Genomic DNA, 27614 nt, shown 5'->3' with positions numbered 1-27614 from the left:
CACTGTCCCTGCCCACGCTGCTTCTCCTGGGTGGCCCTGGGCTCGTGGCCGTGAAGCGGACCTCACCCATCACGGCTGAAGCTGAAGCTCCTGCTACCACCCCCGTGCAGACCTGCGACACTCTGGTTTCACTTCTAGCCTCTGCACTCAGTGTCGCGTCCGGACACGCCAGCTTCGGGTGTTCTCTTCCCCGGTCGGGGAGAACCAGTGTCTTTTCTTACAGCTCTTTCATTTGACACAGTTTTAGATGACTGGATACCTCCTCTCCTTAGTAACTTGGAGAATTTTTCTGGGGACTGGCCAGGAAACAATAGAAGTAATACTGATTGGCCACATTCAAGACTGTTGCTCCACCCTGTCCCTATATAGAGTTCCTGAGCAGTGGAGACTGCTGTCAAGATGACCCTCTTCCCCAAAAGGCCACCAGGAGGAGGAGAGGGTGAGAGAAGGGGCAGGATGATGTGTCAGGCCCCGCCCACTCCAGAAGGAAACCAGCAGTCCAGCAGCCCACGTGGGTGGCCCGGAAGACCATGGACAGGAGTAAGCCTTGCAGCTGCCAAAGCTTTCAGAGGTACAGCTATTTTGAGTTTGCCTGAAAGGAAACACGAAAATGCACAAAAGTCCAGTTCACCAAGTCTTCAGAAACCACCAGCCATTTCTACTCATACTGCAGCTCTACCCTCAAATCTCCATTAATTTTTCCCCAACTGAAGCCAAGGAGAGTGTTCTGGCCATTGTCACTGAAGAACAAGCTCACAGACAATGGCTTAAAGCATCTTCTGTTACATGGATCACTTAAAGCACATAAAACATTAACTGTAGGAAATGAAATGAGGAGAGTGTGCACGGTGGGGGGGCGGGGGGAAATAACTAACCATTACTGAACGCTTTCTCTCCAGACCTCTCATTATCTAAGTAGATGCACCGAGTGCCACTTGTACAGTTCCTGCAGATCTCAGTGGTTATTCATAAGATCGTTCTCCAGGTACTGCGTGGGTCTGGCTCTGGTCTCCAGCACCAAGCATTGCCAACCTCCCAGTTACACATGTATTCCCCTGGTTACCCTTCTCTGCTGCTTCCAGCTTGCTAACAACCGCAGCCCCGTGGTTTTTACTGGATGGCTCCTAAGGGACTCCTCACACTTCTCTTCCCAAGTATCCTTCCCTTTATTCAGTGTGCTCTGCCCAGCGTCGTGGCCCCAACACTTCATATAAGTGTCTGAGTTTATTTTATCTCATCTCTAATACTTCACTTTCATTTCTTCCATAGTTTCTCAGAATTCTTACTTGTAAGAAAAGATTTTTTACCTTTTGAATTAATTAAGCTCCTGGGTAAGATAACATTCTCAAAACACCTAATATTATTTGATTAAACTCTTAGAAAGAGAGCATTGATAAACATCTTCAATTTTTTTTTAAGTAGAAGAAATTTCTTAGTAACAAATAAATTAGTTTCAATTCTTGTTGACATAATCACAGGCTATCTCCACCTCATATCTTTAAGTGTGTGTGTGCACATACATATATTATGACATTTGCAGCTGTTCAGTTATTCAGTCCTGTCAGACTCTTTGCAACCACATGGACTGCGGCACACCAGGCTTCCCTGTCCATCACCATCTCCCAGAGCTTGCTCAAACTCATACCCATTGAGTTGGTGATGCCATCCAACCAATTTATCCTCTGTCACTCCCTTCTCCTCCTGCCTTCAATCTTTCCGAGGCTCAGGGTCTTTTCCAATAAGTCAGCTCTTCACATTAGGGGCTCAAAGTATTGGAGTTTCAGCATCAGTCCTTCCAATGAATATTCAGGGTTGATTTCCTTTAGGATGGCCTGGTTGGATCTCCTTGCAGTCCAAGGGACTCTCAAGAGTCTTTTCCAACACCACAGTTCAAAAGCATCAATTCTTTGGCTCTCAGCCTTCTTCCTGGTCCAGCTCTCACATCCATACATGACTACCAGAAAAACCACAATTTTAGAAGGACCTTTGTCGGCAAAGTAATGTCTCTGCTTTTAATATGCTATCCAGGTTTGTCATAGCTTTAATTTCATGGCTGCAGTCACCATCTGCAGTGATTTTGGAGCCCAAGAAAATAAAGTCTGTCACTGTTTCCATTGTTTCCCCATCTATTTGCCATGAAGTGATGGGACTAGATGCCATGATCTTAGTTTTTCAAATGTTGAGTTTTAAGCCAGATATATTAGGACACATATCAGCTTAATTGAGATATAATGCACAATGCATATTAGTCCCTTTAAAGTGTAGCATTCACTGGCTTTTAGTATATTCACAGAGTTGTGCGACCATTACTACTAATACTAGAATACTTTCATCACCCCCAAAGAGAAACCCAACACTCATTAGCTGTCACTCCTCCTCAAGTTCAAGTAAACACGAACCTGTTTCTCTTTCAGTGGATTTGCCTATTCTGAATGCTCATGCAAATGTAATCATACAATATACAATCTTCAGTGGTGGTTTGGTTGCTAAGTCCGACTCTTGTGACCCCATGGGCTGTAGCCCACCAGGCTCCTCTGTCCATGAGATCTTCCAGGCAAGGATACTGAAGTGGATTGCCATTTCCTTCTCCAGGGGAGCCTCCCAACCCAGGAATCGAACCCAGGTCTCCTGCATTGCAGGCAGATTCTTTATCAAATGAGCTTTGAGGGAAGCCATATGATCTTTAGTGACCATATTCTGTTGCTTAGAATAGTGTTTTCCAAGTCCATCTATCAATAGTTGTGGCATGTATCCATATTTCATCCTTTTTTATTGTGAATAATTATTCTGTTTTAACGGCTATACTACATTTTGTTTACCCATTCACTAACTGATGAACATTAGGTTGTTTCTGCTTTTTTGGATATTATGCATAAGGCTGTTATGAACATTCATGTACAAGGTTTTGTGCAGACACGTTTTCATTGCTTTTGAGTATTTCAGTTGGCTCTCCATATCCCTGGGTCCTGTATCTGTGAACCCACGGATCCAGAAAAGAAACTGTTTGGTTCCAGAAAGTTTCTAAGAGCAGAACTTGAATTTGCAGTGCACCAACACACAACAGAAGAAATGATGCTAAAGCTGAAGCTCCAGTACTTTGGCCACCTCATGCGAAGAGTTGACTCATTGGAAAAGACTCGGATGCTGGGAGGGATTGAGGGCAGGAGGAGAAGGGGACGACAGAGGATGAGATGGCTGGATGGCATCACTGACTCAATGGATGTGAGTCTGAGTGAACTCCAGGAGTTGGTGATGGACAGGGAGGCCTGGCGTGCCGCGATCCATGGGGTCGCAAAGAGTCGGACACAACTGAGCGACTGAACTGAACCGAACTGAACACACGACGGAGCAACTTTCACTCTCAACAACTGTTTAAACAACACTGACATCATATTAGGTATTACAAGTAATCTAGAGATGATGAAGAGTATACAGGAAGATGTGCATAGGAACCATGCAAATACTACACAGTTTTATAAAAACAACTTGAATGTCCAAGAAGTTTGGTATCAGCAGGGTTCTGGAACTGATCCCTCATGAATACAGAGGGACAACTGTACGTAGGACAATTATATATAGGAACTTGTGGGGTCATATGGTATCTTCATGTTTAACTTCTTGAGAAACTTTCAGTGTTTTCCAAAGTGACTTACCATTTTACATTCTCACCAGCAGTACATGAGGGTTCCAAATTTCTCCATATCCTCACGAATACTTGTTATTACTGGTCCTCTTGATTACAGCCATCCCAATAGGCGTGAAGTAGCATTTCATTTTGTTTTTGATGTGTATTTCCACAACTATTAATGAAACTGAGCATTTTTTCATGTGCTTATTGGTCATCTGCATATTTTCTTTGGAGAAATATCTATTAAAATATTTTGCCCATTTTTAATTGGGTAGTCTTTTAATTATTATTTTTGTGGCACATGAAAATTTATTACTATCACACTTTCACCATCAAAACTTATGATCTTGGGAAAAAAACTTACGGTCTTGGATTTTCCTTCCTGCCTTTGTACACAGCTGAAAGAGAGACACTGGCTACTTTGACAGTCTGAAAGCGGACTCCAGGAATGTCACCAACAGCATGACCTTTTTACCAAATCTAGCAACCGAACCTTCACATTATCCTCAATAAAATGTAAACAGCCATCGCTGGGTGCGAAGGCTGTGATATTTTCACCATTCTTGATTAGCTGAGCCCTGACACACCGCCTGATGACGGAATTTGGTTGTCTGGCTCCAAACTCCACCTTTTTTAGTGCAGTTCCTTTCACATGAGAAGTGACTTCAAAAGGGCTGGCTGGCCTTCATGGCTTTGCCCAAGTGGGCTTTCTTGTACTGTTTATCACACTTCTGGTCTCATCAGTGACTACAGAGCCTCCTGGCAGTACAAAGACCAAGACACCTGTCCAAACTGCTGGCACCACTGTCTTTGAATTATTAAGTTGTACAAGAGCTTCCCACACGATGCTAGTGGCAAAGAACATGCCTGCCAATGCAGGAGATGCAAGAGATGTGGGTTTGATCCCTGGGTTGGGAAGATCCCCTGGACGAGGGCATGGCAACCCACTCCAGTATTCTTGCCTGGAGAATCCCACGGACAGAGGAGCCTGGCTGGCTACAGTCCATGGGGTCGCAGAGTTGGACATGACTAAAGCAACTTAGCAAACACACATGCCCTGATTACTTTTATATTCTGAATACAAGACCCTTATCAGATATACAATTTGCATGTGCTTTCTCCTATTCTGTGGACTGCCTTTTCACTTTCTGGATAATGTGCTTTGAAGCCCAACAGTTTTTAATTTTGATGAAGTCCAATTTATCTGTTTTCTTTTGTTGCTTGTGCCCTATATCTAATGAACCACTGCCTGACCCAAGTTCCCATAGATTTACCCCTATGTTTTAATCTAAGAGTTGTGCATTTCTTTTACATTTAGGTCTGTGATCTAATTTAATATGCATATGGTGTGAGGTAGGGGATTCAACTTCATTCTTTTGCATGTGGCTATCTAGTTCTCCCAGAAATATTTATTGAAAAGACTATTCTTGCCCCCATTGAACTGTTAAAAAAGAAACCTCCCTTAGAGAGTTCTTAAATGGAATCAATGATATAATTTGTCTTGTCAGGTATAAAGCAGGCACTTGAAAAATGTTAGCTCATATTATTAGTTGCCAGGCTCCGTGATGAAAATACACAAATAATAAACAAGATGACCTGCTTTTAAAGAGTTCTCACTCTAGTAGAAAAGACAGAAATGGACACAGATAAATTGCAAAACATAACATGATCCATGACAGAGGTTTATAGGTTAAAGCTGCTGTAGGGACATCGGAAACTAGATCTTGGGAAAGTCAAGGAAGACATCACAGAAAGACAGTCCAGCTGGAGAGGTCATGCTATGCAGAGTCACAGAGCCGTGGAATAACAGCAGTGTTTTAGGAAAAAGAAAGACGTACAGTGTGGTTCCAGCTTTAGATCTAAAGAGAAGGGTAGAGAAAGAGGAGGATGAAGGGGGAAGTAAAGGACAGAATAGGGAGGATCTTGTGACAAGTTAAAATGTAACTCTGTTTGCAGTGAATAGCCTTCAAGAGAGAACCATGATCAGTACTGTGTTTGAGGAAGACAGCTTGGAACCCTGGCAGCCATGTGAAAGAGCTATGGAGGAGAACTTAGCATAGGGAAGGGGAAGGGAAGAAGGGAAGTGCTTCCATGTTTGGGTGAGTCCTCTGCTAAGGTGGAAGAGAAATTCTGGGAAGTGGCATCTAAGTCCTCAACCTCTTCTTCCAGAATCCTCAGCCACTAGGGCTCCAAGTGAGATGCTATTCTTTTGCGTAGATCCCTGCTAGCCTTGGGGAGAAAGGCAATAGCGAAAAATTACTTACTGAGCACCTTCTACATCTTCAGTACTCACTATCAGAGGCTTCACTTGGCTTATAAGGAAAAGAATCCAGCTGAGCTAACCATGGCAAAATGGAGAATCAATGCAAAAATTCAGGTAAAGCTCACAGAATTAAAGAGGAGAAGAGGCACTCTGGACAGAGTACCAATATTATAAACTTTGACAATTAAATTAATAAAAAGATAGAAAATCAGCACTAGAACACCACAGCAACTACTTACAAGCAAGACCCACTGATACATGCTAAGAATTAGTGGGCAGTTTTTTAGGAGAAACAAAGATACTTGCCCAGCCTCAAAGCATCTCCACCAATCATTGCTATGGTAATTTTAGCATATGTCCATTATTCTTAGGTACTCCTCTTTCCTGGGTGTGAGCTGGATATACTGAGTCAATTTCAAAGAAAAGACTATGAAAGGGCAAAAATAATAATGATAATAATAGCTTTACAGTAGAGAAAACTGACAGACATCACTTAACCACGCAGTCAAGGTCAAGTCACCAGTAACAAGCTGACGTCATGCGCCCCTGACGTGATATGACAGAAGGGCACTGCCTCCTTCATTCTCTTTTATTCATAACCCCAGACCATCCATGAGAAAATATGAGACAAACCCAAGTTCAGGAACACTCTATAAAATACTGACCAGGGACTTCCCTGGCGGTGCAGTGGTTAACGATCTGCCTTTCAGTGCAGGGGAAGTGTATTCGAATGCTGGTCAGGGAACTGAGATCCCACATGCCTCTGTGCAACTAAAGCCCACACACCACGCACCGTGCATGCCACGACGAGAAAGAAGCCTGTGCCCCCCAGTGGAGAGCTGCAACTAAGACACGACACAGCCAAAAATAAAAAATAAATAAGTTTTTTAAAGCTACCATTAAAATACTTGACCAGTACTATTTAAAAGTATCTCTTAAGAAGACATAAATTTCTCCAAAGAAGACACACAGATGGCTAATAAACACAGGAAAAGATCCTCAGCATCACTCATTATTGGAGAAATACAGATCAAAACCACAATGAGGTCTCATCTCACGCTGGTCGGAGTGGTCATCATCAAAGGGTCTGCAAACGATAAATGCTGGGGAGGGTGTGGAGAAGAGGGAGCCCTCTTGTACTATTGGTGGGAATGCAAACTGGAACAGCTACTGTGGAGAACAGTGTGGAAATTCCTTAAAAAACTGGGAATAGAACAGCCATATGATCCAGCAATCCCCACTGCTGGGCATACACCCCGAGGGAACCAGAACTGAAGCAGACACACACCCCAGTGCTCACTGCAGCACTGCCGACAATGGCCAGGACATGGCCAGGACCTGCATGTCCACCGGCAGATGAATGGTTAAGGAGGCCGTGGTACAACGTATACAATGGAATATTACTCAGCTGTAAAAGGAACGCATCTGAGTCAGTTCTAATGAGGAGGATGAAACTGGAGCCTATTATTCAGAGTGAAGTTAAGTCAGAAAGAGAAACCCAAATACTGTATATTAATGCATAGATGTGGAATTTAGAAAGACAATAACAACGATCCTACACACAGGGCAGCAAAAGAGACACAGACGTAAAGAACAGCCTTTGGGACTCTGTGGGAGGAGAGGGTGGGATGATACGAGTGAATGGCTTTGAAACGTGTGTATTACCGTACGTAGAATGGATGACCAGTGCAAGTTCAACGCATGAAGCAAGGCACCCAAAGCCAGTGCTCAGTGACAACCCAGAGGTCCAGGGTGGGAAGGGAGGCGGGGGGGGGGAGGTTCAGTGTCGGGGGACACATGTATACCTGTGGCTGACTCTTGTTGAAGTATAGCAAAAACATCACAATATTATAAAGTAACTATCGCCCAATTAAAATAAGTTAATCAATTTTTTTTAAGTGTCAAGGTCATGTAAATCAAGGAAAGACTGAAAACAGTCACAAATCAGAGGAGGCTAAGGAGCCAGGACAACTAAGTGCAAAGTGACCTCTTGTGCTGGAGCCCAGAACAGGAAAAGGACAAGAGTGGAAAAACTGGGGAAATCCAAAAGAAGTCTGGACTTTGGGTAACAGAGTGGCCAGCCATCCTGGTTTGCCAGGACTGAAGGGGTCTCTAAGGCATGGGACTTCCAGTTTTAAAAATCAGGATAGCCCTGGTTTGTCTGGAACTGGGGACTTCCTGGTGCAGGAGGCTTTCAGTGCTAAAACCAGGTAAGTCTCAGAAAAACCTGGATGAGTGGGTTACCAAGTTCATTTCTTACTTTTGACTAAAGTATATCCTGGCGATGTGAATGGTGACATTAGCGGTAGCTGATGAAGGGCATGTAAGAACACTGTACTACCCTTCCAGCTCTTTGGTAAATCTAAAATTATTTCCAAGTAAAAAGGTTAAAATAAAACAAACAAACAAACAAACAAAACTGAACTAATAAAAATACCAAACAGGAGGAGGGGCTTCCCTGGCGGTCCAGCAGTTAAGACTCTGGGCTTCCAGTGCAGGTTTGATCCCCGATTGGGGAACTAAGATCCCACTAGCAAAGAGATGCAGCCAAAAAAAATATATATTTTTTTTAAAATAGTGGAGGCAGGAGGTAAAAGGAAATACAAATACCCTAATAGTCTGTGTGTTCATGGCAAAAAAAAGAAAAAAAAAGTTGATGGATACAGTGAAGGCTCAGGAGGAAGTCAGAGATGGAAAAGTCTGGAACGAGATTCCCCTGCCCGTCCAGGCTCCACGAACAGGTCCTCTTTCTCTCTCAGCCCTTCATCTCCTAGAAGCCCAACCTCAGCTTTCTTTCTCCCCAGCTTTCTCTTCCTGAGCACATGGCCATCTCAGCTCTTTCTGAGGCCTCCTCACAGCACTCAGCACTACGGAAGCAGAGTCTCTGAGTTACTATTGCAAATTCCATGCTGAACAAATCTGGGTCTTGTGTCCACCACTGACTCACTCAGTTACAGGCAGGGGTAGAGGGGACATAGCCCACCACCCCTTTGTCAGCACAAGTGAAAAGGTGGGCAACAGGCAAGCAAAGGGGTCCCCAGATCACTAGTGCTTCTGGTGGTGTGAAGTGACAAAAATCCAAATAATACTGAAGAATAAATAATACCACTGAGCACCTTAGTGTTGCCTCCAGATAAATAAACAAAGCTGTTTTGTTTAAAAAAGAAATGATGTGCATATTCACTCTGGATCAAGCAAAGACCGAAGGCTGTCCTGGTCCCTGCCGAGGTCACGTAGAGACAGACTCACTGTTACCTTCTCCTCTCCAGCCTGGGCCACCCTTCCCTCGGCTCCCAGTTGGCATGAGAGGGGTAGCCTGGTCCTCCCTTTTTTAATTCTCCTTCTGATTCTCTCCAAGTCTTTTCTTGTGATATAAATTCTGTCCCTTGTCTCACTTGGGTTTGCCCCTTTGAATCTTAAAAGCCCATTTGGGGGAACAAATAGCTGAAATTTGACTATTCCTCGCTCTTTTTATTCCTATTTATCTTACCCATCCTGAAGAGCACATGAGGGTCTTACCTGACCAGAGGTGAGGATCAGGACATGTGTACAAAGAAATGCCAGGAAAAAGCAGTAAGAGCCTAAATTATTATTGTACGCATCCAATGGGTACCTGAAAAAAGTGTAATTATGAGAATGACCTGCAATATACCTATCAGTTTTAAGTGTGTTTAGAGGTGGTTCCATCTTGGAGAGAAAAAAATATATCATGTAACCCCAAATTACTTGCCTCAAAAGATATAAGACCTTTACCTGTTTTCCTTAATTTTATTCTTTTCTTTCACAACCAAACTCACCATCAACTGTTTCAAGCCCAGTGAGCATCTGATTCAGGCAAGAGATTTATTACTTTTAGCACATCTAACGATTTCCACCCTGGAGTCTATTGTTTTAAATTTATGAAACCTACACTTCTTATCTGCACTTTCATTTTTTCCCATCTTCCCCTCATTTTTATAAAAGAGGGACAAAACGCTGAAGGAGCTACATAAAGGTACCCTGCTGTGTAGACAAAAAGGTATGCTGTGGCCAAAACTGGACTGGTGGCCAGGGGGCACTGCCACCAGCATCCGCTGAAAGGGTCATTTGTCAGCTGATGGGCAAACGTATAAGTTCAACAATGCAAGGTTTCATCCCTTTCTTAAATGTTGTATTAGAAATGTTTAAATGTTTAGTGAAAAGTTACATGTGCTCACTGTAAAAAGATGAACAATAGAGATGTATGAAGAAAAAGTTAATTTACTCCCCCACCTCCAATGCCATTTCTGGATATAATCAATGTTAATTGTTCTGTGTGTATCTTTACACATATTTCTCTACACAAATAGAAATATATAAAAAAAATATGCAGGCAAATGTTACTTTATGCTTTGTTGTATTATTTTGCATCTCAATGGATTCATATTATGGACATTATCTTGCAACCTATTTATTCAATAGTATACAAGAGACCACCTTATAGACCTCTGCATAGAGATTTAGTTAATATTATTTTACGCATAATAGTTTATATCATGAATTTATCAAAATTTATTTAACCACCACCCAAGATGAAACTTCAGATTAGTTCCAGCTTTCTGACACCAAATTTTCTTTTACATTACAGAAAAAAATTGGCCTATTATTTCTGTAAAAGAAAGATGGCTGAAATTGGATTCATTTACTAAGTCAAGAGATTTGTGTGTTGGGGCTTTCCTGGGGGTCCAGTGGTTAAGAATCCACCTTGCAATGCAAGGGACGCCGGTTTGATCCCTGGTCCTGGAAGATTTCACATGCCTAGGGGCAGCTAAGCCGGTAGGCCACAACTCCTACGCCCGGCCTCTAGAGCCCACGCTCTGCAACAAGAAAAGCTACTGCAGCGAGAGGACTGAGCACTGCAGCTGCAGAGCAGCCCCCGCTCTCTGCAACTAGAGAAAGCTCTTGAGAAACAGCAAAGATCCAACACAGTCAAAAATAATTTGAAAAATACATAAATATATATAAGAGAACCAGGAGGGACTATGAGTTCCAGGTAAAGAGTTTGTGCTTAGTCGCTCAGTTGTGTCTAACTCATTGCGAACGCATGGACTGCAGCCCGGCAGGCTCCCCTGTCCATGGAATTCTCCAGGCAAGAATACTGGAGTGGGTTGCCATTCCCTTCTCCAGGGGATCTTCCTGACCCAGGGATTGAACCCAGGTCTCCTGCATTACACGCTGATTCTTTACCATCTGAGCCACCAGGGAAGGCCATAGATAAAGAGGGAAGATCTTTCTAAAAAAGAAAATTTGTATGTTATTTATATTATTAGCTATCACCATATTACTTTCCCCAAAGTTACAGAAATTCGGCTCCCACCAGCAATGTTTAACAGTACTTATTTCTCACTATTAGGGTGTATTATCAATTGCTTTAACATTTGCCAATTTGATGAGTGAAGAATGGTATCTTGTTTCTGTTTGCGTTTACCTGCTTCATTAGTAAGATTAAGCATCTCTCCAAATGTTAATTGGCTAATTCTGTGAATTATCTCTTCATATTCTCTGCTTATTTTCCTGTTGAGTTATTTGTCTTTTTCTCACTGTGTTAGTTTTCTATTGCTGCCATAGCAAATTACCACAAACTTGGTAACTTAAACAACACAAACTTATCTTCCAGTTATAAAAGTAGGAAGTGAGAAAGGGGCCTCACTGGGCTAAAATCAAGTTGTTGGCTATATTATGTTACTATCTAAAGGTTCTAGGGGAGAATCTGTTTCTTTTCTTCCTTCACCTTCTAGAGGAAGCCCCCATTTCTTGGCTTATGGCCCCTTCAGCCATCTTCAAAACCAACAGTAACTAAGTCCTTCTGATGCTGTCATTTTTCTGGTTCCCTGCAGCCAGGACAGATCCTTTGCTTTTAATGATGCACTGGATTGAGCCCTCCTAGATGGTCCAGGCATAGCTTTCCATCTCGAGGTCCATTAAAGACATCTGCAAAGTCCTTCTGTCACATAAAACAAACTGTTCTATGTTTGAATAGGTTTGAGGGATTAGGTGTGGGTATCTTTATGGGCCATGATTCTTCCTACTAAAAAGGTATGGAAGTAATTTTTTTGAAAAGGCTTTTCGCCCATTATCAGCACAAATGTTGCACACAATCTTTAATCCTACTATTTGTTTACCTTGTTTATGACTCTGCTCTCTTCAGACTTGGAAATAACTTTCTGCTTCATCCAACCTATGGTTTTGTAATTACTGTGAGGTAAGCAAGAGTCTCCTGCAATGTTCTCCGTCAAAGGATAAACAGCTTGAGAACAAGAATCACACTCTCACCAGATTACTCACGATAAAGATAGGATGGTTGGGTTGAACCCTGAGAATGGGGTCATTTGGGTAGACTTGAATGAAACCAAAAACCTCAAATTTCTAGACCCTTTTGAGACACCCGTTGCCAAGAGAAGTCTCCCCTCTCTCCTCAGTGATGACTACATAGTTCTGCCTTGATTAAAGGATCTTGACTACCTGGCATCAAGAGGATTAATTGCCAAAGGAGACTCAGACTTCTTAAGATCCACACCCCTACCACCACTACCACTGCTTCTTGCCTGAAGACCCACTTCTAGGATAAGATCACAGCATAACTCAGAGCCCAAATATGGCACAAAATGGAGCTCTGCTGGCTTCAAGCTCATAATTACAAAGGGGGAGATTATTCCTCCAGAGACACTAGCAGTTGAGATTCCCACATGGCAATTCTGAGCTCCACATGCCATTAAACCAGTAAGCAACAAGGGGGCCTAACACAGAGTGGGTTACATGATCCTGATTATCAAGCGGAAATAAGACGGCTGTTTCCCACTGGAGACAAAGAGGAGAACGTCTGAAATAGTGGTAGGATAAATTCAAAGTGCTAACCGACAACTGAGAGTGTTACGCCACCAAGAGAATTCTTTATGTCCTTCAAAATAAAGATAAGATACAGACATTTTTTCACGAAAGATACCCGCATTACATGAAACACTATATTTAAGCAGAAGAGAAATAATTCTAAATGGAAGCCCGGACTTCCAAGAAAAAACAAAAAGAATTAGAAAGGGTATACATACAGACAGGCTGAAAGATGGGTAGATCTAAATGACGGTATGAAACAACAATAATAATGACGTCATGCATGCTTTAAAATTTTAGGCAATTAAGATACATAAGGTAAGCAGTACAAAAGGCAACAAACAAATCAAGTTAAAGCATCTAAAACTCTTTGAATTACTGAGATGTGAAGGATAATTTATCAGAGCTTAAAAATCAAGGACACTTACTGTAACATCTAAGATAACCAGTTAAGGAATATAAAAGCCATCAAACTAGCAGAGAAGGGAATAAAAACTACTTGATGGATCGATAAGAAAGCAAGAAAACATAGGGAAAGGAACACAGAACTGCCAGAATCAATAGAAGAAGAAGAAAAAACATCAGGATGACAGATTTGAACCCAACCATATCAAGAAATACATTAAAATAAATAAGTTAAATATTCCTATTAAAAGGTAAAGGTTACCATAGGGATTAAAAATCAGTTAGTATATGCTTCTTATAAGAGACACACCCCAAATATATGGACATAGAACGAAAGTAAAAAACTAAAAAAGGTACCAAATAAACCATAAACTGTGGAAAATTCTGAAAGAGATGGGAATACCAGACCACCTAACCTGCCTCTTGAGAAATCTGTACGCAGGTCAGGAAGCAACAGTGAGAACTGGACATGGAACAACAGACTGGTTCCAAATAGGAAAAGGAGTACGTCAAGGCTGTATATTGTCACACTGCTTATTTGACTTATATGCAGAGTACATCATGAGAAACGCTGGGCTGGAAGAAGCACAAGCTGCAATCAAGACTGCCGGGAGAAATATCAATCACCTCAGATATGCAGATGACACCACCCTTATGGCAGAAAGTGAAGAGGAACTAAAAAGCCTGTTGATGAGAGTGAAAGTGGAGAGTGAAAAAGTTGACTTAAAGCTCAACATTCAGAAAATGAAGATCATGGTATCTGGTCGCATCACTTCATGGGAAATAGATGGGAAACAGTAGAAACAGTGGCAGACTGCATTTTTTTGGGCTCCAAAATCACTGCAGATGGTGACTGCAGCCATGAAATTAAAAGACGCTTACTCCTTGGAAGAAAAGTGATGACCAACCTAGATAGAATATTCAAAAGCAGAGACATTACTTTGCCAACAAAGGTCCATCTAGTCAAGGCTGTGGTTTTTCCAGTGGTCAGGTATGGATGTGAGAGTTGGACTGTGAAGAAGGCTGAGTGCCGAAGAATTGATGCTTTTGAACTGTGGTGTTGGAGAAGACTCTTGAGAGTCCCTTGGACTGCAAGGAGATCCAACCAGCCCATTCTGAAGGAGATCAACCCTGGGATTTCTTTGGAAGGAATGATGCTAAAGCTGAAGCTCCAGTACTTTGGCCACCTCATGTGAAGAGCTGACTCATTGGAAAAGACTCTGATATTGGGAGGGATTGGGGGCAGGAGGAAAAGGGGACAACGGAGGATGAGATGGCTGGATGGCATCACCGACTCGATGGACACGAGTTTAAGTGAACTTTGGGAGATGGTGATGGACAAGGAGGCCCGGCGTGCTGCGATTCATGGGGTCACAAAGAGTCGGACACAACTGAGCAACTGAACTGAACTGAACTGAAACAATATCAGAAAGCTGATAGCTATAGTAATATTAGACAAAATAAACTTTAGGGACAACACATTACAAATGGGAATGTGGGATATTTCATAATGATAAAAGAGTAAACAATCAGTAAAATTGGAAAAAAATCTAAAATTATATATACCTAATGGCATAGATTCAAAATTCATATCACCAGGAATCGACAAATATAAAAGGAAAAAAAGTAAATGAGTCCACAATTTTAGCCTGAAAATGTTTCATATACATCTCTTTATAACTGGAAAGGTAAGCAGACAAAACTCCAGATAGGGTATTTAAACTCATTTAAGACATATTAGCTAATTGACATAGATACAACACTATATCTCAAACTGCAACACATACAATTATTTTCAAAGGGCACACAGAAAATTTACCAGTACCAACCATATATTGTTCATAAACCAAATATCAACACATGTAAAGAGATTAAATTTTCAGAGTATAACCTTTAGCTATAATGGAAGTAAACTAGACATGAGTAACAAAGTAACTCAAATATTTAGAAATTAAGTCATATACTTCTAAATAGTACATAGTGAAAGAAAAAATTACAATGGAAATTAGAAACTATTTGGAGCTGAATGGAGAAGGCAATGGCACCCCACTCCAGTACTCTTGCCTGGAAAATCCCATGGATGGAGGAACCTGGTGGGCTGCAGTCCATGGGGTCTTGAAGAGTTGCACACGACTGAGCGACTTCACTTTCACTTTTCCCTTTCATGCAGTGGAGAAGGAAATGGCAACCCACTCCAGTGTTCTTGCCGGGAGAATCCCAGGGACGGGGGAGCCTGGTGGGCTGCCATCTATGGGGTCGCATAGAGTCGGACACGACTGAAGCGATTTAGCAGCAGCAGCAGCAGGCAGTGATTCTTGGCATGTCAAAATGTATGGAATTCCGTTAAAACTATAAATAGAAGAAAATGTTTACCATTAAATGTACTCATGAGAAAGGATGAAATGCCAAAAGACAAGGATCCAAACATCCATCTTAAGTGAGCAAAAGAGCAGCAAATCAAGCTCAAAGAAGATAATAAAGAGCAGAAATTAGTGAAAGAGAAAACAAATGTGGAACAGAGGAAAATCAAGAGAGCCCAAGTTCTAAAGTGAAGTTTGCTCCTTGAAGGCTTTAATAAAATTTATAAATCCCTAGGAAGACTAAGTATGGGGTGGATGGGTACAAGAATCAATATCAAGAATGAAAAAACTGATAGGACTTTATATCTGCCAGGCATGAAAAAGAAATAAGTGAAAATGATAAGCAACCTTTAGCCAATATATGTAAATGTTAGATGAAAAGGATAAATATCTAAGAAAATACTCCCAAAATAGGAAATATAAAGTGTTCTATGGCATTTTAAAGAAATTAAATCCATAACGAAAAATATTTCCTCAAATAAAACTTCAGGTCCAGACAGCTGCACTAGTGAATTCTTCAAAATATTTAAAGAAGAAATAATGTCAAACACACGTAAACTCTTCCAGAAACAACCAAATAGAAAATGCTTCCCTGTGTGTTCTATGTAGCAAGCACAACTTTTGATTCCAAAATCTGACAGTGATTACAAGAAAAGAAAATCACAAGAAAATCATAGAAACCTCGTGACATAAAAATAATAATATTCCACAATAAAGCTGTTTTTGTTCTGCTAACAGGAATTTACTACTAGAAAACCAGTGAATTTAATTTGCTGTATAAACAATACAGCAGAAAACTCACATGATCATTTTAATAAAGACAAATCATTTGATAAAGTCAACACCCACTCATGATTTTTTAAAAATCTTAGCAAATTGGGACTAAAATGAAATTTTCTTAATCTATTAATTTACAGGTACAAAAAAAATCTACAAACAACATTACATGTAACCATGAAATTCTAAACACTTTCCCCCGAAGTTGGAAATGAGACAAGAATTCTTGTTGTCATAGCATCTACTCACCATTATACTAGAGATACTACAGTGCAATTATGCCATAACCAAAAATGAAATATTTAAAATTTGGAAAATAAAATATAAGGGTCATAAATTAACATATAGACTGCATTAAAAACAGCATGAGAGAAAATACACAAAAATCTATAGACAAACTGCTAGGATTAATATATTTAGCAAAATCGGTGGTACAAATTCAACCCACAAAAAGTAATTGTAGCTTTATAATAAAGTCCAATGAACAAGTAGAAAACGAAATTTTAAAATACTCCAACTATAGTATGGTAAGAAAAATGAATAAATGTGAGAATAAATTTAACAAAGAAGGTACAATAATTCTAGTTTCTGCGGAAAACTACAAAATACTGTGAGAAATTGAAGATCAGCTAAATAAAGGAGGGATACACCACATCATGAATTCCAGCATGCTTTTCTCATTCAGCTTGGAAGCTGACAAGACAATTTTAAATTTTATATAGAAATACGAAGGCCCAAGAAAAACGAAGAATCTTTTGAAGAACCAGATGGAATAGTAGGAGCTACTCATTATAAAGATTTAGAAAGCCAAAATACTTAAGGCAGTAATTAAACAAAGAAGCAGAATATGAGTCCGGAAACAGTCAATCCCATCCTAGTAATCCCGGTTTACAACAAAGGTAACTTTATATAGCAGAGGGGAAAACAATGGCCTTTTAATCAACCTGGCCTTAGGCTAATTTGATACACAGAAGGAGGAAGAACAAGAAGGCAGAGGAGCAGGTTGACACAGAGTACACCTCTCTCCATGGATACATCAGCACTTTGATAAACATTTGGAAAAAAAGTGGAATCTGGACCTCTATGTCATCAACAAAAATTAAACATGTGGTTTGTACATATAAATAAAAACATAAAGCAATAAAACTTATAGAAGATAATATGGGGAAACTTCTTCATTATCTTTGAATAAAGAATCATGTTTAAACAGGACCCAGAGGACATCAGCTTTAAAGGAAGCAACTGCTAGGTTGAACCTGATTAAAACTGAGAATTCTTGGAATTTGCTGGTAATCCAGTATTTGGTGCTCCCACTGCTGGGGGTGGAGGGTGAAGGGGCCTAGGTTCAATCCCTAGTCAGGAGCTAAGATCCCACAACCCAACTTACAAAAACAAACAAACGAATGGAAACCCTCTTATTTCCAAAAGGTACTATTCAGAGAATCAAAGCAAGTCAGAGGATGCAAGAACTTCTTCAGTATACATATGTAAGTGACAAAGGGCCTGAATCCAGAATATGCACAGATTTACTACAAGTCAAGAAGGGAAGGGCAATCCACGCCAGTAGTCTTGCCTGGAGAATTCCAGGGACAGAGAAGCCTGGCGGGCTACAGTCTGTGGGGTCGCAAAGTCTGACACGACTGAGTGACTAGCACACACACAACCAAAAATAAGACACTGCAATAGAACAATAGGAAAGCCTCTTGAGAACACAAAGAAGTAGGAAAATGCCCAACAGATACAGGAAAATGTGCTCAATTCCAACAGGCATCACAAAATCGCACACTAAAGCCACAATGAGGACTTCCCTGGTGGTACAATGGATGAGAACCCACCATGCAGAGGGCACGGGTTCAGTCCCCAGTCTGGGGAGATTCCACGTGCTGCAGAGCAGCTAAGCCTGTGCACCGCAGCAACTAAACCCAAGCTCCAGAGCCCGCAAGCCGCAACTGCTGAGTCCATATGCCGCAGCTACTGAAGCCCGCACCCCTGGCGTCTGTGCTCCGCAACAAGAGCAAGCCCTGCACTGGGGAGCCCACGCGCTGCGAGGAAGAGGAACCCCCACTTGCCGCACCTAGAGAAAGCCCTCACACAACAACAGAGACTCAGCACAATCAAACATAAATTAACAAAATGTAAAAATAAAACCACAATGAAACACGATTTCACACCCACCAGAAGGGCTAAACTTAAAAAAGTATGAGTAATACCAAAAACTGTCAAATATAGCAATCGGAACCTCATACTTGTTTAAATAAATAATGATTCAACAGCTCTACACAACGGAATACCACTCAGCTTTTTTAAAAGAATGAAGTATATATATGTGCTTACATAGAAAGAATTTCAATTCATGTACTTAAATGAAAAGAGTAAATAGAACCGTATGTTATCTCATATGTATTTTAAAAATAAAGGCTATAACATGCATATTTGTTTACACATAACTATATATGAGCCTTCTCCGGTGGCTCAGCAGTCAAGAATCCACCTGCAGTGGCAGGAGTCAAGGACACACAGGTTCAATCCCTGGGTTGGGAAGATCCCCTAGAGAAGGAAATGGCAACTCATTCCAGTATTCTTGCCCAGAGAATCCCATGAATAGAGGAGCCTGGCAAGCTACAGTCCATAGGGTTGCAAAGAGTCATACACAACTGAAGCAACTTAGCACACTGATAATTATATAAACTTTTTTGAGTCAAGGGCACAGATCTGCAACCAGACAGAGCTAGTTGTAAAGCCACTCCCTGACTTTTGTTAGTTCTGTGATCTTATGTACAAGTGCTTAGCACGGTTCTAGGACATAGTAAACGCTCAATATATTCAGGGGCTTCCCTGGTAGCTCAGACGGTAAAGAATCTCCCTGCAATGCAGGAGACTTGGGTTCAGTCCCTGGGTCAGGAAGATCCCCTGGAGAAGGGAATGGCACCCCACTCCAGTATTCTTGCCTGGAAAATCCCATGGACAGAGGAGCCTGGTGGGTTATAGTTCACAGGGTTGCAAACAGTCAGATGCAACTGAGAACATATTCAGCTAATATTCTTTCTTTCTACTGTTATGAGCACGTGATAGTTTCTTTGTTTTGTTTTGTTTTGTTTTGTTTTACTTGATAAGTGAGCCTACATTCAGGGAACCTGAGGTCCCCACCTTAGCCTGGTGTGCTGGGGCCGTCCCCAGGCCCCTGCCAATTCTGCTTTGCTCCTCATAGAAGGCCTGGGGCTGCAAGGCACCTCCTCAGAGCCCTGCCTATTGCCTTGGGCCCAGGTCAATTCTGAGCTTCTGCCTGTCCCCTTCTTAGCAGTGTCTGGGTCTGGCATCCTTCTAAGCATGCCCCAGAACTAAGAACCACTGCTGGCTTAATCCTCAATCCTGCTGCCACCCAGAGGCACAGGCTGCTTGACCTGCTCCCCATCCCAGTTCCCCTGTCCCAGCCCCAGCTGAGATGCAGATGTGGGCCAGAGGCCACCATCAGCCTCTTGTTCTCTGTGGATGGATGACTGGCCTCTCTCAGTTGGCCATTCTCACTGATCCACTGAAAATCAGTTTGCCACAGCCAATCTGTAAGTGATTTAGTCATACATATTCGAGAATGAATTTTTGTTACTGTTTCATCATAGCTTGCTTGCAGCCACTGAACCACAGAACAGCCCAGGTCAACTATGTGTATGGTTTCAACGCTCAAAGGCAGAGCACTTTTTAAATGGAAGGGATTTAACTGGAAGCAGAGGGGCTTTCCCTTTAATTCCAGTTCCTAGCTCCTTTATTTTTAAGGATCTTTGCCTAACCCTTGCCTTTGCCTCTGAGTCTTTTCCACATGTGCTTCTGGTTCTGACCTCAAAACATCTACAGCTACCACTCCTCAACAGGGTGGAGGGTTTGACAGTTTTCAGTGAACTGGTCATTCAGTGATTTAATGATTCAGCAAACTTATTTTCAGCAAATTAACTTCTGGTGAATTGGCTTTTGGCAAATTAGCCATTCAATAAATTAGCTTTCATCAAATTGACCTAGTTCCATTGGCAATCTAAGTTCCCAAGTGATATTTTAGACTAAAATGCCAACTGGTAGCAAAGAAAGAGTCACATTTCTTTTTTTTTTTTTTTTTATGACAAGAGAACTAGGACTCACTAACAATCAGTCTATGGGCCCATGTGCAAGTACACACACACACACACATGCACAAGCAAATACACCCTTTAACAAAGCGTGCCGTGCAGTTGCCACAAACAGCAGCCAGTGTCTATCTGAACCAGTCCAGCAGTGCTCAAGAGAAAGGAGGTGAAGAGGATGGAATAAGGCCATTTGGCATGCTGCCATCCATTTAAAACAGGATTGTGGGAGCCTGAATACACTCAAGAGTTGGTTACTGAATAAGAGAATCAAGTTCAGTGGCTTCAGTTGAGATGACTGGTTCTGATCACTACACAGCCAATGTACACTGAACTCTTGAGACCACAGGCTTCATCTTAAGGCATTCCAGCAACTCCAGAAGATAAGCATCATCAATTATTCCTGCTACTCGGAGGAGAAAACCAAAGAACAGAGAAGGGAAGTAACTGGCTCAGTGTCACAGAGCTAACAAGTGGTGGAGCCAGCATTCAAACCAAGTCACTGTGTGTTTCTCTGGCGGCTGTCAACCTGGGTCTCAGCTAAGATGGAGCACTGGGAATGATGGCAATCAGGCCACAGTGCAGTAGAATGGAGCAAAGCCGCTATGGACTTGGAGACCAGAAGGGAAAGTGGAGAGAGAAAAAGAGGAACTAGCTCCTCCTCTGTGCTAGAAATCTGGCTGACACTTTTCTGCCAATGGTCTTGATACTGAGGCAACGTCCCTGTGGCAGTGAGAAGGAAAATGAGGTCCAGAGAAGTCAACTACACTTGTTCAGGGCTCACAGCTTTGAAGAGGTGGATCCAGGCTTAGCATTCAAATAGGCATGACTGTAAAAAAAATTGGACTCGCACTGGGGCAAGCAGGCTGAGAAGGAAAGACAGAAAATGGGAGGATGACCTGCATGTGAGGCAAGTGAAACCTGGTTCCATCAGGAGGACCATCTCTTTTCCCAGAGGCAACATTTGAAGGAAACTCAAGACCAGGAAGCAATCACTCGGCTCTTGGAAGTGTTTCTGATTGAGGGGAAGGGGGCCCCAGAGGCAGCCTCTGCCTCCTGGAGGCCGCCAGGCACTTGCAGCCCTTAGATAAGCCTCCTCTCAGCCATCAAGCACAGTCCACCGAGCCATTTAATTTGGCAGAGCAAACATTGCTTATCAGTCAGAATGCTTATCAAATGTCAATTAGCGCCCTGCCATAATTGACATCTAATTAACATACCATCGCCTGTTGCTGGATGCCAATTAAGTGCCTAAACAATCCTCCCTATTTTATTCTACCAACAAGACAGTAATTGTACTCTTTTCAGTTCAGTAACTTTGGAGTTAATTTTATTGTGAGCCTTTTAGAAGATGGAAACCCAGAGAGGACTCTTAGGCAGATATTTAATTGATATGCTGCTTTGATCTGGCTAAAGTCTATCTGATGCTCACCACCTTCCCCGGAAAATCAAATCATTCCCTTCTGTAAAGGTCAAACTCCACTCGAGGTATTGGTGCCTCGCTCGGGCACACATGTTACAGGAAGGGGCTGGGCAGGCAAGGAGGGAAGAGAGACGAGCACGGGTGGGCTCGGCACCCCTCCCTCCCTGCCCAGCCCACACGTCTCAGGGAAGAGGCTCGCAAACTGCCTGGGACCCAGCGGAATACTGGCTCAGGAGCAACCAGGAGAGCAGATGTGTGCAAGGCTGAGTCCCAGGCCCTGCACACAGAGCACAGACTACGCACTCTTCTCAGTTCAGTCTGGAGAGGGACCTCAGCACTCAGCCATCCGCACCCCACAGAACAGTACCATGGCTACGTGAGAATCTGAGATCAGATTCTGAATCTGTGCAGCAATGAGAGAGCTGAGGGGAGCCCGCCTCAGTGGGGAAGGGGCACGTCCTGAGCTATGAGAGACAAGGCCTAATCGGGGCCACTGGAAGATGTGCCAGTAATTCCAGCACCTTTCAGCTGGAAAGTCACCTTTCTGTCTCAGCTCTGCAGGCCAAGAGAGAGCTCTGTCAGACACCACAGAAGGAGCGGGAGGCAAATGGACATGACCGCTACAGGTAATCCCAGGTCTGGGCAGTGTCACTTCCAGTCAAGGAAAAGTCCTGGCAAAGCCTAAGTGACATGGAAAAGAAAACAGGAGGGAGTGGAAGGCTGGGTGGCGTGGTTTCCTGTCTGAAATGACGCAAGGACACAGGAAATCATGCAAGTACCTGTGTGTGTGCTCAGTTATGTCCGACTCTTTGCAACCCCATAGACTAGCCCACCAGGCTCCTCTGTCCATGGGATTTCCCGGGCAAAAATACTGGAAGGGGTTGCCATTTCCTTCTCCAGGGGATCTTCCCGACCCAGGGATAAAACCTGCATCTCCTGAGTCTGTTGCACTGGCAGGCAGATTCTTCTACCACTGAGCCACCGGGGAAGCCCCAGGCAGCCACTAACTGGACACTCTCACTCCCTGTCCATGTGGGCATTGAGGCCCTCCTGGCAGATGCTATCACCCTTCTCACCTTCACCCAAACAGTCTAATCGGCAGCTAGGTCTGAGGACCATGGACCTATGCCGGTGGTTTTCAGTGAAGACTAAAAGAGTAGAATCACATGGGGAGCTTAAAAAAAAATAATCTTGGCTTCTGGACCCTACTCAAAGGATCTGCTCATACACAGCTTCTCTGGTAAGGGAAGGGGGGCCCACCAGCCACCTCCACTGAAGCTGCAGATAGGGACTTGCTATATAAATGAGCCAAAGGTGGCCTCTGTGTACTGGTCTCCATGGTGCTTTATTTCTCCACTGCAGACTGACACCCCTGAGCTCCAAAGCTTGCCATTGCTAAATTCAAATTTGTACACATCCAGTTATTGTTAATATAGTCCAAACAAGCACATTTTTAGCCATTTAGAGAATGCCTGCTTTGCAAACCACCTCACCCAGCAGCTGCTACCTATTGATAAGATGGGGCTTCGCAGTGATAAGGCCCCAAGTTGCTAAGACCTATGCTGCTGAGAGACCTCAGATACGCAAGCTGCCCCCCTCGATTCCTTTCTCTTCTGGAGGTTTCCCTTGCCCTCCTCCTCTCTGAGCTGCAACCCTGAGCTGCCAGGCCTTCTGTCCAGGCTCCTGCTTTGACTCTCTTTCCCCACGTGCAACCCTGTCCAAGCATCACCCAACAGTTTGCTGGGTGTTGCTGCCTCTCATGGTCATATCTTTTCCTGTCACCAGCCCCTCAAATCCTCACAGTCCTACAGGACGGCAACCACCTGAGCAGAAAGAGCAAGAGTGGACCCAAGGACCCACATCCAGCAAGAGCAGTGGCCTCTCATGACAGGCCAAGGAAGTGGGGCTGGGCCCAAGACCCCTCTGTTGAGAGGGGTTAGAGGTAAGGAACAAGGCAGCCTGGTCCAACGGAAACTGGAAATGCACTCTAGAAAACGTCCCCCAGCACCTGGATCTTAATTTTGTGCATGGTGTGAAGCCAAGATTTAACTCTTCTGGTTTTCCAAATATTCTGGCAGAGGTTGCGACACCATCAATTAAATAATCATCTTTCCACTGTTTTGATATGCCATTTTTATTATGACCAAAATTCTAATATTACTTAAATACATTTCTGCATTTTAATATTTTCCATTAATATATCCATTTCTGGACCAGTACCATATCCTTTCAATTACTGTCCCTTTATGATAGGTTTTATTATAGGAAGGAAATTTAATTTGTGGAAATTTTTCATCTCAGGAGTTTCTCGGCTATTTTATGTTCATGATTTCAGATGAACTTTCAGAATAATTAGATTAAGTGTTTAAAAAATAAAATAAGACCCTGATGATATTTTAAATGAATTGGAATTCTATGTATAGACAAACTCAGGGAGAGCTGCCATATTTGAAGTGTCGGGGGTTCTGATCTTTTCATTCATTTATTGAAAAAACTCATTAGTGCAGCCTCCTATGTGCTATGTGTATTGAAGGTGCTGGCATGCTGTCGGCCATGACCCCTGTCCTCTCAAAGCTTATTCTGAACTTTATTTAAAAAATCACTTGTGCATAGATGAGAATTGAACTGTGGCCACAGAGTGGCTGCAAGTGGGTCCTTGCTAATAAAGACGTGATGACTTGAGACTCCAGTGCCCACTTCTCCCAGTGAGTGCTGGAGCCCAGGACCATCCTCTACCATCTCTGCAAAGCCCCCAGGGGCTGGCCTCCCTCAAGTGTGTGTCTGAGTGGAGACATTCTGGGGGCCTGCTGAATGACTCAGTACAGGAGGAATTGGAAATAAAAAGTCTAGACACAAGTCCCGAAGATTGTTGCTAACAGGTTCCTCTGGAGAAGAGGACTGAGAGCCGTGGTTCACTTCTTACTGCCCCCAAGGAGCTTAGCGAGGCGTCAGAGGAACTGTTGTCAACAGAGTCAGGAAGACTTGGAGACTCTTTGCTCTGGAAGGTGCAGCTGGGAAGGGTCACCAGACCCGGCAGACTCCCTGACTCCCATCCCTGGCCTTCAGGCAGCTGTGACGCCCTCACTCCTCATGAGCGAGTCGACCACTCCTGCTAAGACCCTTCCCCAGCTTCTGCCATCTCCTCCTTTCTGTTCACTCAGATTCTAGCCCCCAGCACCTCGCTTCCCAGCAGACTCATCTCCTCCATCCTGTATAGTCATACAGTCGGGTCAGCTTCTCTGCATCCCACAGTTCACCTCCTCCATTCTCTCTTTCTGGCAAACATTCACCAGGGGCAGCCCAGGGAGGGATGCAGGCACTCACTGATGGATAAGACACGATGTGTCCAGCAGAAAAAGGAGTCCACTCCAGGACACAGAGCGACAAGCAAGCCACTAGGAAAACCAACAACTCACAACAATCATATGAAAAGATGTTCAGCCTCATCAGTCGTGGGGCAAGGCGAAGGAAACAAAACTTCATTTTCTTCTGGTCCGAATAACATTTAAAAGCCTCACAATTGTCAGTGTTGGGGAAGTTTGAGATCAGCCCAGAGCTGAAATCCCTCGGGGGCATGTAAGCAGGTACACCTGGTGAGAACACCCTGGTGAGAACTCAAGCAAAGTTTATCTAAGGCAAGGATGCATGAACTCTACATACGTGTGAACCAGCAATTCCACCACTGGGTTATCTGCTGGTACCTCCCTGCCTGTGATCCCAGGAGACATGCACAAGAACCTTCCCCATGGTACATTTAGAACATTGAAAAAGCAAAAACAGGGCCATTCACTGGGAGGAGAAAAAGGATAAATAAACTACAGTTTATTCTTAAAATCAAAAGCCCTCCATTGTGGTACAAATGAGCCAAATATATTTACACAAATCAACATGGATGATTCTCAGGAGTGTAGTGCTGAATAGAAATTCATTCCAATTTCAGGAGCTTAGGAGCGAGGGGAAAGGGAATGGGGAATTGGGGCTTTGGTGATATTTTTTAATATTTATTTCTTCAAACAGAAATCTAAAACAAATGTGGCAAGCTGTTGTTATCTATGAAATCTGGGTTGTGAATACATATTTGTTATTTTCTGTAGTTTTCCAATGTTTGAAATGTTTCATAATAAAAAATTTAAAAGAATAGTTTATAGCACAGTCCTAAAGGAACTTCCAGGCTTCTGGGGACATGAGACAAGGAAGCAGCTGTTAAAACTGATAAAGAAAAAGCAGACACAGAGAGCCTGCGCACAGACAGACAAGCGTCTGGGAGAACGTGGGGCGGTGTCGCGGAACAGGCAATGTGATCTGGGTCCTCAGGGACACACAGGAGTTTTTAGCTGCTGGCAGGGGACTGGGCACCTCAGGGAGATGCATGTGCAAAACACAAGCATGATGTTTGGGGGTCCTGGATTGGTCCGAGGAGGCTGGAAAGAAGGGGCAGAGGCCTAAGCAGGAAAGGCTCTGATACCACACTAAGGACTCTGGCCTCACCCTGGCGTGGATGTGGCATGCTCAGGTTTTATGTTCCACAAAATGGTCTCAGACCATAATGATTTGGGAGGGAAAAAAGAAAAATGGGGGGCTCAAAATAAAGCAGCAGCAATGCAGACAGAAAGAGGGGATGGCCTAAGAGCTACAGGAAGATACTCCCATACATGTGGGACCCGGGCTGATCTGCCTCCCTAAAACCCCCTGGTGGGCTCCAGGCTGGATCCTGCTTCACCCAACCTGTCCCCTTATCAGCATTGTTGGGGAGCATGAAATCCCCAGACACAGGCGAGAACTCACAGAGGACCATCATTTGAGGACCATGGGATTCAGGCGGAGTCCACGTCCGAGGCCTGACCAGAGTACCGTATCTCAACTGGCATCGGGGGTGTTTCAGGGATGGGCACAGGGGCCTATCACAGTCAGAGGTGGGCAATGACATGCTCCTAGCTGCGCTAGAAAAGGATTCTTCCTCTTTCCCCAGAGCCTGCCAGGATGCGACTGCACTGCTAGGGCTAGGGGCCTCACCACAACGGGAAGCCTGAGACAAGACAAGACATGGAAGAGAACGGAGCACAAAGCAGGAGGGAAGAAAGGCACTCTCACAGCTTCCTTCAAGCCCAAATCAAGCCACATCTGCACCCCTTCTGCTTAAGCCAGTCTGTATCTGGTCTCTTATTAGCCGCTTGAGTCAATTCCATGGCTTCATCCCCAGCCCAGCTTGGAGCCAGTTGCCCTGCCTTCAATGTCAGGTTCCTTCCTTGGCCCCTTAGACCACAGTCTGTCTCCTCCTAGGCCTGCTGGTGCCCAGCTTGACCACCTGAGGTTTGTATCCCATAGAATCTGTGGGGCCATCCCCAAATCCCTGCACTAAAGGGTCAAATGTCTGGTGTGAGAAGACCAGAGTAATTGATGAAAAGACTCTGGGGAGGGGGCTCAAAGGGCCACAAACACCCTCTTCTCCAGGAAACACACAAGTCATACAGTACTTGCTCATCCTCCTTATTGAAATGGGGCCTTCCACCTTGGCTGCATTACAACGGACATATTTAACATTACCCCTTTCAATCTGTGACAGCCATTTCTGCATCCTCTTCCCATCGCCATTAACATAGAAATAGCTCTATAATAACGCCAAGCCTTACCGAGCATCCTTTCTGTTTATCTCATTATAAATGAAACTATCTAGTTATTTGGGTAAACTAGAAACAGAAACGTTTTGTGTCAGATGTCACAGGGCAATTGCTTCTCATTATTTCATCATATCTAAAGGAGTTGGAGCAGCTGCTAAAAATCTGCTTCGATTTTTGAGTTTTAG

General features: G+C 43.3%; 1 pseudogene; it reads right to left on the bottom strand.

Moving 5' to 3' along the window:
* Positions 1-3988: 3988 nt before the first annotated feature.
* LOC101113824 (small ribosomal subunit protein uS12-like) lies at positions 3989-26738 on the bottom strand (annotated as a pseudogene).
* Between the last annotated feature and the right edge of the window lie 876 nt (positions 26739-27614).

The sequence above is a fragment of the Ovis aries genome, chromosome 25 (assembly GCF_016772045.2).
Source record: "Ovis aries strain OAR_USU_Benz2616 breed Rambouillet chromosome 25, ARS-UI_Ramb_v3.0, whole genome shotgun sequence".
NCBI classification, from domain to species: Eukaryota; Metazoa; Chordata; class Mammalia; order Artiodactyla; family Bovidae; genus Ovis; species Ovis aries.
The sequence above is the reverse complement of the archived record's forward strand: the minus strand, read 5'-3'. Positions and strand labels throughout refer to the sequence as shown.